The 13,016-nt window shown below is 43.8% G+C and overlaps 1 long non-coding RNA gene across 1 annotated transcript in view; it reads left to right on the top strand.

Annotated features, from left to right (window-relative positions):
• Positions 1–9,612, top strand: part of LOC309379743 — a 48,703-nt gene extending 39,091 nt beyond the window's left edge. Inside the window, exons 3-5 of the long non-coding RNA XR_014172627.1 lie at positions 465–584; positions 7,515–7,569; positions 9,343–9,612. This is a non-coding gene — a long non-coding RNA (uncharacterized lncRNA). The remainder of the gene's footprint in view (positions 1–464; positions 585–7,514; positions 7,570–9,342) is intronic.
• The last annotated feature ends 3,404 nt before the right edge of the window (positions 9,613–13,016 follow it).

Genomic DNA, 13,016 nt, shown 5'->3' with positions numbered 1-13,016 from the left:
CAGTTTAACCATGCAAAGCCTATTTGCTTCGGAGCAGCTCATTGGTTGCAAGCTGACACAGGAAAAAATGTGGTCATTGGGTTTACAGAGACTACTGTAAAATAAATTAACTGCAAATTAGTCTCTCTCTCAATTTTCCTCTTCCCCCCTGAGAGATACATTTTGCACATTTCACACCTGTTAGGAGGAACAACATTTTCTTAGGAAGTTACTGACATTAAAACTGATGAATCCGAGCATATTTTAAACACAGTTTAAAATAGGTGTGCAGGTGGTGGGGGATTTGGTCGTGATTCGTAAGTTTTTTGTAAACAGCAGCGACGTCAAAGTTGCTGTTTTACAGCACATATTTTTGGCTCGAGGAGGAGAGGAAAGCTACCTAGTCTGGCAATAACAACTATCTTGGCCAAAAATAACCACATCACTTTTTCATTTTTAATAGTGGCATCTGTTTTCCCTTTTAGACTCGCCTACTCAAAGAACAGCTTAATGCCAAAAGATCCCCTGGCACATGGTCTCTGGGGGCTCAGTCAGCCAACAGACTGCTACAAGTGAAGAAGGAATCTACTGGGGGATGTGAAATGGTAAGTAAGGATAGCACATCTGCCCTAACATTTACGTCGACATGTGCTGGTTTTCTAATTCAAACAACGCCATGGCGTTTGTCATTGCCAATGACAATATACCATGATGCCAACATCTTGACTGATCTCAAGCTGATTGCAGGCAATGGACTTAGCAAAAGGGGACTTGCATACCCTCCAACATTTCTCTGATGAAAAGAAAGGTAAAGGGATCCCTGACCATTAGGTCCAGTCGTGACCGACTCTAGGGTTGCGGCGCTCATCTCACTTTATTGGCCGAGGGAGCCAGCGTACAGCTTCCAGGTCATGTGGCCAGAATTACTAAGCCGCTTCTGGCGAACCAGAGCAGTGCATGGTAATGACGTTTACCTTCCTGCCGGAGCGGTACCTATTTATCTACTTGCACTTTGGCATGCTTTAGAACTGCTAGGTTGGCAGGAGCAGGGACCGAGCAACGGGAGCTCACCCCATTGTGGGGATCTGAACCGCCGACCTTCTGATCGGCAAGCCCTAGGCTCTGTGGTTTAACCCACAGCGCCACCCATGTCCTGATGAAAATAGGAACGTCCTATTCCGTAATGATGATGATGATATTATTATTATTATTATTATTATTATTATTATTATTATTATTATATACCCTGCCCAACTGACTGGGTTGCCCCAGCCGCTCTGGGAGGCTTCCAACAGATATAAAAACATAATAAAACATTAAAGATAGAAAAAACTTCCCTATACAGGGCTGCCTTCAGCTATCTTCTAAAGGTTGTGTATTTACTTATCTCCTTGGCTGGGGGGGGGGGGGTCACATAACTCCTTTGAAAATAGAGATGTCCTAAGGAAAAGTGGGACATTCCAGGATCAAATTAGATACCAGGATGGCTTCTGTAAATCTAGGACTGTTCCTGGAAAATAGGGATGCTTGGAGGGTCTGGACTTGGCTGCCATTTTGAAGAGATGACCTTTAGTGTATCTAAAGATGCTATTATTACTGGTATTTTATTTATTAAATCTCTATACCGCCCTTTCATCTGAGCATCACAGGGCAGTTTACAGTATAAAATCACAAAAAGGAACAACAAAGTAACAAGCAAAAACAATACCCACCCAGAATTTAAAAGGCCATAGATCATTTATTTAGCCAAAGCCCTGGGAGAAGAGGAATGTTCTTGCCCAGCACCTAAAGATATGTAACAACGGTGCCTGGTGAACCTCCTTGGAGAGAGCATTCTACAAGTGGGTAGCCACCACAGAAAAGGCCCTGTTCTTGCATTTCCACCCTCTGGACGTCTTGTGGCGGAAGCACACTAAAAAGGACCTAAGATGATCATAACAAGGTTGGGGGCAGTTCTTATGGGGGGAGGTGGTCCTATTCATTTCAGCCTGTAGGACTCTAGAACCCAGTTTAGCAGAATGAACAGAAGGCATCCCAAACACAGCAGGGTTGGCTTAATGCCATTTTAATACAAATCACCATCTAAAGTGGGCAGTCCCTGTAAGGTCATTCAGCCCAGAGGCTAACATTACCTAAACTGCATCGCTGCTTCAGGTTTTCTCCTTAGGTATTACTATACATTTAAAGCACCTTCAAACTGATAGAGCACTTGATCAATAGAACACTTTCATCTACTTTAGTTGCAGAAACCTACATTTCCAGTATGGTGATTGAACCACGAAATACTGACAACCTGGAGGCAACCCCTAACTGTCTCATTGAAATCCCAACATAAGGTTGTCTCAGCGTATATAATCATTATTAAGCACAGGTTGGCTCATGCTCAGGAACAGATGCTGAAAAGGTGCATAATTTATTTTTCAAATCCCAAAATGGAGATGAGGGGAGAGCCATCTAGATTTGTATTGTGATGCTCCTATCATTTCCCTAAATCCCTCGATAAAACCATCTTCTATTGTTATTCTTTTGGAAGAAGGAACCAATGAGAGTATTTAGCAGAGACTGTATGCTTTTCTTAGTGATTCTCTCCCCCCCCCCCCAATAATTCATGCCTTCGTTTGTTTCCCAAGTGTTTTGACAGGAAAACCTTAAAACGTCCTTGTCTCATCATTCTTACTCATCCAGTTATTGGGTTTTTCTGGGTTGTTTTTTTAAATGTTCTCCCCTGCTTGATTTTAAACAGCATCTTTCCACAGAAACCCTAAGTATTTTTACAGCCAGGGCTTTTAAAAGCTCTGAGCTCTTGAGAATTTCCTTTTCCTGACAGTTATGTTAATGATGCCATTTTAAATAGCTCGGTAATTTTGTTTACAAAGGCACATACTGTAACGTCAGCCTCCCGGTTTAATATCTTCCAATATCATCATTGTACTGATCTGCTCAATTACCCTGCTTAAGTATGTTCTCTTTGTCTGCAAATGCAGCTCGGCCCACACGTTTCGCGGCACATGCCAAGGAGAAGCAAGCAAATGTTTCTCTTTTCCCTTTTAGAATAATGAAGTCTGGGGGGAATAGGCCAAAGGCTGTCATCTGAAATACAGGGCTGCAGAAGCAATGGCAGAAAATAGAATTTTTTAAAAAGAAAAAAGGAGAAAACGCACAAGTGAGTTTAGAAAAATGGGCTAAGCAGCTTTAAAATAAATTATTTCCCAGACTACAATCCCATCCTGTTGGAAGTTTAAAGGTAAAAATGTTGAGTGATGTTGTTTCTGCAAGGCTGAATCTACACACACATATAAAAAACCACTGTGAAAATGCTTTTTTTAAAAATGTTTTGAAATATATATGGAATTTGTCATTAGCCCACCAGCGCCATCTAGTGTCACATTTGTAGAATGCACTGGAAACACACTTAAAATATTATCTTTGCAGCTGTATAGCTGAGTCCCAAGTTAATACTCAGGTTAGATCCTTGTTTAGGGAAGAAAATGGCTCAATTATTAGATTCTGTCTGCTTTGTAAGCAGCAGTTTTATGTTGTGAATTGCCCTGAGATTTATGGATGAAGGTCGGTATACAAATTTAAATACTAATATACCAATACTAATGATACCTGTCTGGGGACATGATTCATGCCGTTGTACGAAGAGTGTATAATGTTGAAACAAGATCATATGGAAAGCATGGGAAGGTGCCATGTATCAAGTCAGACTATTGGCTCACCCAATTCAGTACCATCTTCTTTGAAGATGGCTGTGGTCCTTCTTGATTGTTCTCAACCCCACCTGGAGAGGCCAGGAAATAAACCTGCATTTTGCATACAAAGTACGCCGCAGAGCTGCTGTGATTTTCCAAAGGCACCTACAGTAGCTGCCACTGATGAGCAGAATCAGACAGAGTGGGTCACTTGAGGCTGCTGCTGAAAACATCCCACAAATATCTCATGCTCCTTGAACCCCATAACATGACATGACCCTGCTGCGAGTTTCCTTGCCCTGACCTGTGGCAGCCAATAATGCAGCTTAGCAGTGGGGAAACTCACAGTATGGTGTGGTCAAATTATGCTGCTGGTTCATGAGCCATTACTGGGGGATAATATGGTTTTCGGCAAAAGTCCATAGTCTCCCATTCTGGCATGTTCTGCTCATCCATGGCAGTAAAAAGCAGCCTTGAAGTGTGCTACGCAAGACTTTGAGATGTATTTCCAGAATTCCTTGCCACAGCTCACCCGACTTTTATTTAAAACCTCTGTATATAATGTCCTGTTTCCCCACATACCACTTCTGTTCACTCTCATTGGTCTCACCTGCCTCAGATAGCGAAGTTAGCAGGTAAGAGCTGTTATCTAAGAAACCTGGGACCTTCCACCTCTGAGCTTCTCTCTTCAAAGGAGGACAATTGTGAGGGGAACAAAGCTATATAATCTGCATATGCAGGTTTCAAGGTCTTTATGATATCAGTCGCAGACCAATATCCTCCTTGTTCCCACACCTATTGGCATGGTTATAGCCCCTCCACCTCTAACCTGGGTGTTCAAGGCGATAACAGAAATCACTGGGTTACAGCTGTCCGAAAGTCCAGAAGTAGCATTATTATCAACTTACGATGGGGTGGAAGGTTCGCAGGCTATGAAGGACTTGTTTACAAATTTATTGACAGCTGCACGAATTATGATAGCTAGGAAGTGGAAGGGGCAAGCAGAATATAAAATGGAAGAATGGTATAAAGAGGTGTGGGATATAGCTATTAATGATAAATTAACATGTGCCATTAAGGTAAGACAGGGAGTATGCTGGAGAAATGGTTTTGAGGAGATATGGAGGGCGTTTGTAGAATTTGTACTGTTAAAACAGAAAGGGGTCAAACCATTGCAAAAGGTGTTGAAATTTTGGGAGGTTGGATAGTAACAATGGAATGGTCTCAGTGGTGGGGTGCACCTTTTTTTGTTTTTTATTATTATTAAAACTAAAGTATTGGAGCTAGTATTGGTGTGGTGGTTAAGAGTGTTTAACTTGGATCTGGGAGGTAAAGGTAAAGGGACCCCTGACCATTAGGTCCAGTCGTGGCCGACTCTGGGGTTGCAGCGCTCATCTCGCTTTATTGGCTGAGGGAGCCGGTGTATGGCTTCCGGTCATGTGGCCAGCATGACGAAGCCACTTCTGGTGAACCAGAGCAGCGCACGGAAACGCCGTTTACCTTCCCACCGAAGCGGTACCTATTTATCTACTTGCACTTTGACGTGCTTTCGAACTGCTAGGTTGGCAGGAGCAGGGACTGAGAAATGGGAGCTCACCCCATTGCGGGGATTCGAACCGCCGACCTTCTGATCAGCAAGCCCTAGGCTCTGTGGTTTAACCCACAGCGCCACCCGCGTCCCCTTTTGTGATTATTACTTTGTTAAAATTAAATTAAGAAGAAGAAAATAAGCAGACACTGTTCATTCCATGCTGCTATTTCCCAAACACGCCTTGCTTCTGCTGACGGCCTTGTACCTTGGCCAAACCTATAGGCATTTTCTGGGCCTTAAGGATCATTCTGCAGCAATCGGGGGAGGGGATTCCTCGTTCTGCAATTCTCACATTTAGAGGGCAAATGCACCCCCAAAAGCATCCAGAACAGAAGTCAAGCGCAAGCTGGGCATCTATGCTAATGAGAGAGAGCAACAAAGACACAAGCGAGCATTTCACCACAGGCAATGCAAGGCATATCAAAAGGAAAGGAAATAAAAGAGCACAGCAGAGGACAGAGATGCTTTCGGAGGTTGGTTGAAAATAGGAAAAGGCAATCAAAACAAGCAGCTAAGACGGCAACTGTACATGTTCCCACCGTATGAAAGCACCTCATATCAGCAATGAGAATAAAGAGCTAATTTATTTGTCCTGTATACAAAAAGCTGCCACAGTCTGATCAAACCATCCAGTGCTGATTATCAGGTAGAAAGGTTTCCATGAAAGACCAGAGAGGTTATATGTGATGATTATAATTGTGTTCAGATCTGGTGGTTCCTTGTTTTCCACTTACATTTTGCAATCAAAAGGTAGCTGTTCCAGAAAAACGTACAAGCAAAACCGATTAACTGTGAGCGTTTCATATAGCAGGCCTCACAAGCTGACCTTTTTTAATTGTCAACTCTCATAATGCAGATTTCCTTGCTGCCAAACGAGCAAGTAATAAAATGCTGCCAGATTACATCATTCCTTCTCTTTCTGATGTTTGGGCGGTGAGCAACATTTCTTAGGAAGCTGAAACAACGTCACACATGCACAAGAGAGAAGCATTTAGCAGGATCGAGGGACCCCTAGATTCTTAAAAGTACAAAAACATAAGGGAGGGAAAGCATTTAATTCCCATTTAATCTACCCTGTGAGGTAGGTTAGGCTGAGAGGCATTGACTTGACCAAGGTCAGCTTCATGGCTGAGTGGGGATTTGAAACCAGATCCAATGGGACGCAGGTGGCGCTGTGGGTTAAACCACAGAGCCTAGGACTTGCCGATCAGAAGGTCGGCGGTTCGAATCCCCGCAATGGGGTGAGCTCCCATTTCTCAGTCCCTGCTCCTGCCAACCTAGCAGTTCGAAAGCACGTCAAAGTGCAAGTAGATAAATAGGTTCCACTCTGGCAGGAAGGTAAACGGCGTTTCCGTGTGCTGCTCTGGCTCGCCAGAAGTAGCTTAGTCATGCTGGCCACATGACCCGGAAGCTGTACACCGGCTCCCTCGGCCAATAAAACAAAATGAGCGCCGCAACCTCAGAGTCGGCCACGACTGGACCTAATGGTCAGGGGTCCCTTTACCTTTACCTCCCAGATCCAAGTTAAACACTCTTAACCACCACACCAATACTAGCTCTGCGGGAATGAAGCAGTGTGACTGCCTCAAAACTTTTGTGGATACAAATAACTTAGAACGGCCATAGGCAAACTCGGCCCTCCAGATTTTTGGGACTACAACTCCCATCATCCCTGACCACTGGTCCAGTTAGCTAGGGATGATGCGAGTTTTAGTCCCAAAACATCTGGAGGGCCGAGTTTGCCTCTGCCTGATTTAGAAAGTGAGATAACATGTGACTGCCCCACTAGCATCAAGAGCCCAAATCATCATGGATGTGGAATAAAAAGGAAGCCCGTGTGTGTGTGTGTGTGTGTGTGTGTGTGTGTATGTGTAGGTAGGTAGGTGTAGAATTCAGTGCTATTTCTGTAGAAAAAGAGGTGCCGAATCTCACCGTGAACATTCTCATAGAATGGCAATGATGTCCACCTGAAAGGTGCCGGAACTGAGTTCCTGAGAGTTCTGCCTGAAAAAAAGCCCTGGAGATGTATTTCAATATGAGTAGGAAAATGAGAGTACCCATAAACATTTTTTAGAAAAAAATGTACATGGATGTACCTGTTCTTACACAAGCAGTTAATGGAGGGAATGTTTTCTGTACTGTCTGTGATGAACTCCCGGAGCCTAAGAGTTGGCTGTATCATTTAATGATAAAGCTACCAACTGGGTTCTATGGTTATGGCTAACATGCCTTTCTTGCTATCATTCTAGGAGCTGATTAACGGGACTTTTCAATGTTTTCATGGAGTTACTAAAGCTACAAAAGGTAGGATGCTTGTTTTACAGTTTCTATGTGGGACAAGAAGCTACAGTTAGAACTGGATATGGAACAACTGATTGGTTCAAAATTGGGAAAGGAGTACGACAAGGCTGTATATTGTCTCCCTGGTTATTTAACTTATATGCAGAATTCATCATGCGAAAGGCTGGGCTGGATGAATCTCTAGCCAGAGTTAAGATTGCCGGAAGAAATATCAACAACCTCAGATATGCAGATGACACAACCTTGATGGCAGAAAGTGAGGAGGAATTAAAGAACCTTTAATGAGGGTGAAAGAGGAGAGCGCAAAATATGGTCTGAAGCTCAACATCAAAAAAACGAAGATCATGGCCACTGGTCCCATCACCTCCTGGCAAATAGAAGGAGAAGAAATGGAGGCAGTGAGAGATTTTACTTTCTTGGGCTCCATGATCACTGCAGATGGTGATAGCAGCCGCGAAATTAAGAGACGCCTGCTTCTTGGGAGGAAAGCAATGACAAACCTAGACAGCATCTTAAAAAGTAGAGACATCACCTTGCCAACAAAGGTCCGTATAGTAAAAGCTATGGTTTTCCCAGTAGTGATGTATGGAAGTGAGAGCTGGGCCATAAAGAAGGCTGATCGCCGAAGAATTGATACTTTTGAATTATGGTGCTGGAGGAGACTCTTGAGAGTCCCATGGACTGCAAGAAGATCAAATCTATCCATTCTGAAGGAAATCAGCCCTGAGTGCTCATTGGAAGGACAGATCGTGAAGCTGAGGCTCCAATACTTTGGCCACCTCATGAGAAGAGAAGACTCCCTGGAAAAGACCCTGATGTTGGGAAAGATGGAGGGCACAAGGAGAAGGGGACGACAGAGGATGAGATGGTTGGATAGTGTCTTCGAAGCTACAAAAATGAGTCTGACCAAACTGCGGGAGGCAGTGGAAGACAGAAGTGCCTGGCGTGCTCTGGTCCATGGGGTCACGAAGAGTCGGACACGACTAAACGACTAAACAACAACAACAAATATATTGAGATGACCTGCCGGTTCCCGTCTTATAAAGTGAGCATGCAACTATTTCTTGCTTCAGGAAAAGAAAGCAATGCCCAAGAAGGCAGCAGCATGCTTGAGAACATTTCCAATATAATTTTCATTTTGAGTGACAGTTTGCTGCGAACCATCACATTATAATCCTCGCCTACAGACTGGGACGAGTTACTGTCACTTTCTTTAGATGTCACTGTTTGGAATGGCGTTGCTTACACCTCCTCCAAATCCAAAAGCAAATTGTTTCGGATAGTTTGATAAAGACCTTTCTAGGGATTGCGTTCGGTTCCCAAAGTGTCGGGGAATCAATTTAATCCTGTGAAAATCAGTATTTCACATTCTACCCATGCGAATAAAGCAGAATGCCTCTGACTAAATTTTGATGTAGCTCCTCTCAAGGGTCTATGATGTGGTGAAATGCCAGAATAACAGCATGTCAGCCAATTGACCCTGAAGCGTCCAGCTGTCCTGGGGGACATTAAGGGAATTTATAGTTTATATCAGTGTTGTGGGCGAAACGTGTCACATTAATTTAGATGGAGGGAGGTTGATCTCTGCAGATAACCTGGGGAATGGCTTCGTCCTGAAGAAGGCATCTGCTGAAATTTCCATTTTCTAGTCCCTCAAAGTTGGCTACCTCCAACCTGTTTGCATATTATGCGAATTCTTTGCTACTTATGCAAATAAAGTGGAGGTTTGAAGAATTCCCTTTATTTATTTAACACATTTCTAACCCTGCCCTCCAGAGAGGACCCTCACAACAGAAGGATCTGTGGCTTTTACAAGGTCAGTCCTAGCAGCTGCAGATGATGGTGATGATTAACTCCAGCTGTTTTCGATCTGAGTCCCTGCTTAGAACATCTGAAACGGGGTCCTAATTCTGCATCCTCATAGGTGGGAACTTTGGGGAGTAATCCACTGGAGCAGTCAAGTACAACATTACCTGTTTTGCTAGAGTGGACATGTAGGAGCTGTTGGTCCATTCAGTTGAACTTCCTGTTACACCTGGCTGGAGCATCTTTTGTACAAATTGTACCTATTTGTACAAATTTGTAACATCAAGTCTTAAGCCTGCCTTCAGGGATCACACTGTGCTCTGCCTGATTGTGAGTAAACCTTCTTGTTGTTACTTTTGAATAATGCTTTTTTTCTAAAATAAATAAATGCTTAGGGGTACTCTCATTTTCCTACTCATATGGAAATACTGCCCCTCAATGAGGCCAAACTTAGATTCACAAAATGTTTAGGGGTACGTGTACGTGTACCCCAATCTGGGCAAGCCAGATTGGATTGCTTATTATCTTAAGAGATTCTAACAAGTCTACAACCAGCTTCCTGCTGTGTGATAGGGGAACGCACTGTGCTACATGAATAAACTTGCTGGTGCGAGTGAGGAAGGATAATATTAATCAATATATCCTCTCCTGTTACCCACAACATTTCCACAAGAACATAGGGTGCAGTAGGGTGGTCCTTCACATCTACCTCCCAGGGTGATTATGCAGACCACCATAAATTCCATGAAGGGAGGCAAGGATGTTGGTGGTGGTTAAATATATTCCAAAGCTGAGCCTTCTTTGGGTAGAGCTCAGTGGCAGATCATGTCCTGTGCATGCAAAACGTCCCCAATTCAATCCCTGGTCTCTCCAGGTACAGGTGGAGAAGATCCCTGCCTGAAATCCTGGACAGCTGCTGCCAGTCAATTCCAGACCCTCCAAGTATCCCTATTTTCCAGGGACAGCCCCAGATTTACAGAAGCCGTCCTGGTTTCTGATTTGATCCTGGAATGTCCCGCTTTTCCTTAGGACATCTCTATTTTCATCGGAGAAATGTTGCAGGCTGTAGAGTTATGCAACCCTTGAGCCAAGGAGATAAGTAACTATACAATCTTTAGAAGACATCTGAAGGCAGCCCAGCATAGTGAATTTTTAAAATGTTGAATGTTGTTGTTGTTTAGTCGTGTCTGACTCTTCGTGACCTTGTGGACCAGAGCATGCCAGGCACTCCTGTCTTCCACTGCCTCCCGCAGTTTGGTCAAACTCATGCTGGTAGCTTCGAGAACACTGTCCAACCATCTTGTCCTCTGTCGTCCCCTTCTCCTTCTGCCCTCCATCTTTCCCAACATCAGGGTCTTTTCCAGGGAGTCTTCTCTTCTCATGAGGTGGCCAAAGTATTGGAGCCTCAGCTTCAGGATCTGTCCTTCCAGTGAGCACTCAGGGCTGATTTCCTTAAGAATCGATAGTTTTGATCTTCTTGCAGTCCATGGGACTCTCAAGAGTCTCCTCCAGACCATGTTGTATAATGTTGTTTTATGTTTTTTAAACGTTGGAAGCCACCCAGCATGGCTGGGGCAACCTACTCAGATGGGCGATGATGATGATGATTATCATTATTATTATTAAATAAGATGCCTCTCTTTACATTGGAGAAATGTTGGAGGGTATGCAGTGCTGTATAGACAACGCCAACACAGGTCCTTAATAAAAGGCACCTGTCAATGTGTCCCAGCACCAAAACAAATACTCCTGGAATTACCGTAAGTAGGCTGTATATTTAAGACAGGGAATTTCTATTTAATAGTGATAATAAAACAAAAGCCTGGGTTACTCATTCACATCTTGGTAGGCATGAATGTTGAGAGCAATTAAGAAAAGGGAAAAAAACACCTAGCTGCTTCCTGTATCTTCCTACAAACAATCTTTTTTAAAAAAGAAATAGACCTCTACATGGATTTAAAAATAATTCTAAAATGGCTTCCCCCACCAGGCAATTGTGACAATTCAATGCAATACCCCCCTTTCTTCCACCCTACCCTCATCTCCCTCTCCACTTGTGCTGTATTTTGCAAGGGATAAGAATAGAACGATTAAGGCGCTCTTTGGTATAATCTTAACCTCCTACACGTGGATTGTTTGCCTCTTTCCACCCCCGCGTAAATGCTAGGTCTTGTTTCTAAAACTGTGAATCAATTGTTGGAGCTGGAGTCATTGACAACTTCCAGCCTCTGTTCTGTGCCATGGAGACTGGTATGCCCTTTATGCAGTTCCACAGAGACACGTGAGTTGGCCAACAGGCTGCCCTCCCAAGAGTTTTGGAATACAACTCCCATCAGACCCAGCTAATAGGACTATCTGTCAGGGGTGATGGGAGATGTAGTCTGCAGCATCTGCCAGGTACCACATTGGTTACCCCTAGTGTGGTCCTTAAGGTAGAAATGGGAGTCACGCCTACCACAGAGAATCATTTGGAAGGGGTCCCACAGGCAGTCTATTCCAAACCTTTTACTCTAGGGCAGTGGCGTAACATGGGTTGCCATTGACCCGGACTGTGCAGAGGAAGGAAAACGGATGGAGTACACATGCACATTAAACTGCCTAACGGCGTCTGCGTCACCCAGGAGATCACAGCTGCAGAAATAAGAAGAGTCGTTCCGTTGTCTGGAGAGGTCACTTCCTGGTTCGCACAGAGAAGTGCGAGCCCAGCGACGGAAGCATGCAGCTGTATTGAGTCAGCATCAGGTGTTGAAATGTTGTGCTCCCTAACCAGTTTGTGCCCGGGGCAACTGCCCCTATGCCTCCCTGCTCTAGGGCAGGATTGTTTCCTCCGATATCTGACGGTAGAAATTAGGGTGGAGAGAGAGAGAACCAGTCCACGCCAAAAGCCATTGTGCTATACCGACTGAAAATTACCATATGCTTCACCTGGAATAGCTACTTGGGAAAGAACAGTGAACAGGCACAATCTAATATGCTTATTCCTAATAAGTGCCGTTGCAAATGATGATCTTTAAATGGTTATAAACTAAGCTTCTAACGGAGACAGAGACATCTAATCCAAATTCAGGATTTTCATTACTAAACATTTCCATCCCCCACCCTGTTTAGTGGCAGCTCTAGTGAATCCTGTCTCGGTTAATAGAGATTGAACTAAATGCTCTTTTGTTCTCATCTATTTTCTGTGATTCCGAGAAGCTGTGGCGAGGAAACAATAACCTGTGGGTGGCAGTTAACAGTAGAGTATCCCTGCACTCTGGCTGACAAGGCGCTTTGACTACGGTATAATTTAAAATAATTATTGGCAGCTAAAAGCTGTGAGAGGACAAGGGAGGAGCTGCCGGAAACCACAGCCCTGCCCTGATTATTGCAAAGCTGCATTGCATTAGCATCCCTCTCCATTTCCTCATATCAGAGCAAAATAATGCTAAAGGGTCCATGGAAATCTTGACCATGGAATCTGCCAGCCAACTTGTTCAAATCGTTGCAGAGAGTAATGTTTGCCACTTAAACATAAAAACCTCTCTGAAATATCCTGTGATTAAAAACAAACACTGCTATTCTTTTTTAAAAAGGGAGAAAATCAGGGGTGGGGGATTTTGCCCTTTGAGATACATATATATTTGATCCCGGTTAATAATGATGCT

The sequence above is a fragment of the Podarcis melisellensis genome (genome assembly GCF_964234715.1).
Source record: "Podarcis melisellensis genome assembly, chromosome: 10".
Taxonomy (NCBI): Eukaryota; Metazoa; Chordata; class Lepidosauria; order Squamata; family Lacertidae; genus Podarcis; species Podarcis melisellensis.
Note: the sequence above shows the minus strand (reverse complement) of the source record. Positions and strands in the feature narration are given on the sequence as shown.